Genomic DNA, 4850 nt, shown 5'->3' with positions numbered 1-4850 from the left:
AATGGAATGTTATTCAGTTTTTAGAGAAATAATTACTGTCATTTACAACATGGATAAAACTGGAGGACATAACGTCTAATCAAGGCTATGGTTTTTCCAGTGGTCATGTATGGATGTGAGAGTTGGACTGTGAAGAAAGCTGAGTGCCGAAGAATTGATGCTTTTGAACTGTGGTGTTGGAGAAGAATCTTGAGAGTCCCTTGGACTGCAAGGAGATCCAACCAGTCCATTCTGAAGGAGATCAGCCCTGGAATTTCTTTGGAAGGAATGATGCTAAAGCTGAAACTCCAGTACTTTGGCCACCTCATGAGAAGAGTTGACTCATTGGAAAAGACCCTGATGCTGGGAGGGATTGGGGGCAGGAGGAGAAGGAGACAACAGAGGATGAGATGGCTGGATGGCATCACTGACTCGATGGACGTGAGTCTGAGTGAACTCCAGGAGTTGGTGATGGACAGGGAGGCCTGGCGTGCTGCAATTCATGGGGTCACAAAGAGTCGGACACGACTGAGCAACTGAGCTGAACTGAACTGAACTGATGCTGATTGAAATGTCAGACAGAGAAAGACGAATATTGTATGATTTCATTTATATATGAAATCTAAAAAAGTCTAACTCATAGAAGCAGAGGGCAGCATGGTGGGTGCCAGGGGCTGGCAGGAGAGAGGAAAGGAGATATGCGGTCAAAGGGTACAAAGTTTCAATTATGCAACATGAATGAGTTCTGAAGACCTAATGTACAGTGTGGTGACTACAGTTCATAATATTGTATTACATATTTTAAATTTGTCAAGAGACTAGATTTGAAATGTCCCCACTACTATATAGGGCTTCCCTCATAGCTCAATCAGTAAAGAATCTGCCTTCAATGCAGGAGAGCTGGGTTCATTTCCTGGGTTGGGAAGATCCCCTGGAGAAGGAAATGGCAACCCACTTCAGTATTCTTGCCTGGAGAATCCCATGGACGGAGGAGCCTAACAGGCTACAGTCCATGGGGTCACAAGAGTTGTTGGACAGGATTTAATGACTAAACGACCACCACCACCACACTATATATATATATATGTATATGAGATAACAGATATGTTAATTAGCTTATTATATGTCTTCACATAATTACATTGTGATTACATTTGATGTATATATCAAAACACTTTAAACACTGTAAAAATATACAATTTTTATTTATCAATTACACTTAATAAAGGAAAATTAAAAATTAATTTAAATTTTAACTGCAATATAATCCAAAGACAGAAAATACCTGTGGCAGATTCATTTTGATATTTGGCAAAACTAATACAGTTATGTAAAGTCTAAAAATAAAATAAAATTTAAAAAAAAAAAAAAGAAGGAAAAGGAAACACAGAAAAAGTCAAAGTACTAAATAAGATCATAGAAATAAACAAAAACAGTAGGAATAACAATAAAAGTAAATGGACATTAGTGAAAAGACAGACATTTTAAAGTTGGTAATTAAAAAAAAAAAATCCAGCTCTATGCAACTTACAAAAGACAAATGTTAAAATACAAAGGACAGAGAAAGTTAGAAAGTTAAGGCATGGAAAAACTATCCCAGTAAATTTAGCCAAACTAAAACCAGTATAACTCTATTAATATCTAAAAGGTGTGTGTGGGTGGGGGGTGAGACTACTGGCTCTGAAACTTAATTGTATATTGGAATAATTGAGGGAAATTTTTTTTTTAATTTTATTTTATTTTTAAACTTTACATAACTGTATTAGATTTGCCAAATATCAAAATGAATCCGCCACAGGTATACATGTGTTCCCCATCCTGAACCCTCCTCCCTCCTCCCTCCCCATTCCATCCCTCTGGGTCGTCCCAGTGCACCAGCCCCAAGCATCCAGTATTGTGCATCGAACCTGGACTGGCAACTCGTTTCATACATGATATTTTACATGTTTCAATGCCATTCTCCCAAATCTTCCCACCCTCTCCCTCTCCCACAGAGTCCATAAGACTGTTCTATACATCAGTGTCTCTTTTGCTGTCTCGTACACAGGGTTATTGTTACCATCTTTCTAAATTCCATATATATGCGTTAGTATACTGTATTGGTGTTTTTCTTTCTGGCTTACTTCACTCTGTATAATAGGCTCCAGTTTCATCCACCTCATTAGAACTGATTCAAATGTATTCTTTTTAATGGCTGAATAATACTCCATTGTGTATATGTACCACAGCTTTCTTATCCATTCATCTGCTGATGGACATCTAGCTTGCTTCCATGTCCTGGCTATTATAAACAGTGCTGCGATGAACATTGGGGTACACGTGTCTCTTTCCCTTCTGGTTTTCTCAGTGTGTATGCCCAGCAGTGGGATTGCTGGATCATAAGGCATGTCTATTTCCAGTTTTTTAAGGAATCTCCACACTGTTCTCCATAGTGGCTGTACTAGTTTGCATTCCCACCAACAGTGTAAGAGGGTTCCCTTTTCTCCACACCCTCTCCAGCATTTATTACTTGTAGACTTTTGGATCGCAGCCATTCTGACTGGTGTGAAATGGTACCTCATAGTGGTTTTGATTTGCATTTCTCTGATAATGAGTGATGTTGAGCATCTTTTCATGTGTTTGTTAGCCATCTGGATGTCTTCTTTGGAGAAATGTCTATTTAGTTCTTTGGCCCAGGAAATTTTTAAGTTACCAATGTCTCACATCAATTAACTCAGAATTTCTAAAGTTTAGACCTCAGCATGGATGTTTCTACAAGTCCTCTAGGTGATAATGATGCCAAATCAGCATTAAAACTTATACATTAAGGCAAAAAACATCTTTAGGGGATGAAGAGATTCACCATATGTTAATGAACATATGGTAATAAAAATATATAACCAGGAAGAAATTAAAATCTTAAGTCAGTATATAAATAATGACACAACTTCAATATATGGGTAAAGCAATACTGACAGATTTGGAAGAATATTTTTAAGATTTTAAACACTAATCTTAATAAAAGAGAGCTCAAGTAGAGAAAAGCTAGAGGGATAAGTAACATACTTGGGAAATTTGAACTACTGATATACCTAGATAATTACCAAAGTAATTACCAAAGAAAGCACATGGAATATTTACAAAAATTATTATATACTTGACCTTAAACCAAGTGTTTTGTGTCTCAATAAAACACAATAAAATTGTACCACCATATAAATTATATCCTCTTATCAAAATAAAGTTGGAAATAAAAAATATTTCAAACTCATGTATTTGGTCATTTAAATTTTTATAAATTATATATAATTTATTAATCAAATAAGATATAATAATGGAGTTAGAAAATAGTAAAACTAAATAATAAGGAAAATATTATATATCCAAACTTGAAAAATGTTGTTCAAATAGCTCTTAGAGAAGAATTTCTAAATTTAAATACTTATGTTTTTTAAAGAATATTTAAAACACACTTAAGAATTCATCCTAAATACCTATTTAAAAATAAAATAATAAATTATAATTAATGTTTTAAAGGGATGGTATAAAATAACAATAATATCTAATTTGTGGAGGTTAAAAATAAGATAGTCTTAAAATATTGGACAATAATTAGATATAAGATACAATCGGCAAGAGGACCAGTACTCTTGCCTGGAAAATCCCATGGACGGAGGAGCCTGGTAGGCTGCAGTCCATGGGATCGCTAGGAGTCGGACACGACTGAGAGACTTCACTTTCACTTTTCACTTTCATGCATTGGAGAAGGAAATGGCAACCCACTCCAGTGTTCTTGCCTGGAGAACCCCAGGGATGGGGGAGCCTGGTGGGCTGCCGTCTCTGGGGTCGCACAGAGTCGGACACGACTGAAGCGACTTAGCAGCAGCAGCAGGCAAGAGGAAGCAAGTAAAGGCAGAAAACTTTCAAAGACAGAAATAAAACTGTCTCTATTTGCAGATGACATATCCAGAAAATTCAAGAGAATCAATATAAAAAGCAGTAAAAACATTAAGAGAGTTTAGCAATGAAATTCTAACTTCATTATAGAGATAGCAATAGCTTTCAAATGTACAAGCAATAACTAGGTAGAACATATGATGAATGCAAAGACTCAACTTACAGAAACAACAGCAAAGAAAATTACTTGATTACAACAAGAGATATGTAAATTTATTTGATGAAATTTTCCTATTACATGTGAAATATAAAACAGTAGACTTGAGCAAATGAAAAGACAAACAATGTTTGTTAATAGGAAGACTAAACCTCATAAATATATCAATTCTCCCTAAGTTAATTTGCAAATTTACTTCAATCCCCTAAAAATGCCAGTAAGTTTTTCCCCAGATACACATAAGTCGATTTTAAAGTTAATATTTTAAAATAAACAAGCAAAAATAAAGCAAGATTTATTTAAAGATTTATTTAACCTTCCTTTATGAAAAGGAAGGTTCTGAAAATCTATTTCACCATAATGCAAATATACTTAACACCATGTAATGCATACTTTAAAATGGTTAGGAAGTATTAATAAATTTTATGTTTTTTACCACAATTTAAAAAAATGAAAACAGGATAAACACTCCTTCACAGTGATCACCTCTTAAGCATTCTCACCAAGCATTACACATGAGGCCCTCTATTCTTAAGGAGTCTTTATCTATGAACTAGAAATACTGATCACACTGAACTTTATTTCCTCTTTCCTGGAGCCTCAGATGGTAAAGAATCTGCCTCCAATACAGGAGATCCAGGTTCAATCCCTGGGTCAGGAAGATCCTCTGGAGAAGGAAATGGCTATCCACTCCAATGCTCTTGCCTGGAGCATTCCATGGACAGAGGAGCCATGGGATCGCAAAGAGTCAGACAGGACTGAGTGACAAACACTTTCA

Source organism: Bubalus kerabau, chromosome 3 (genome assembly GCF_029407905.1).
Source record: "Bubalus kerabau isolate K-KA32 ecotype Philippines breed swamp buffalo chromosome 3, PCC_UOA_SB_1v2, whole genome shotgun sequence".
NCBI classification, from domain to species: domain Eukaryota; kingdom Metazoa; phylum Chordata; class Mammalia; order Artiodactyla; family Bovidae; genus Bubalus; species Bubalus kerabau.
This window is presented reverse-complemented; position numbering follows the sequence as displayed.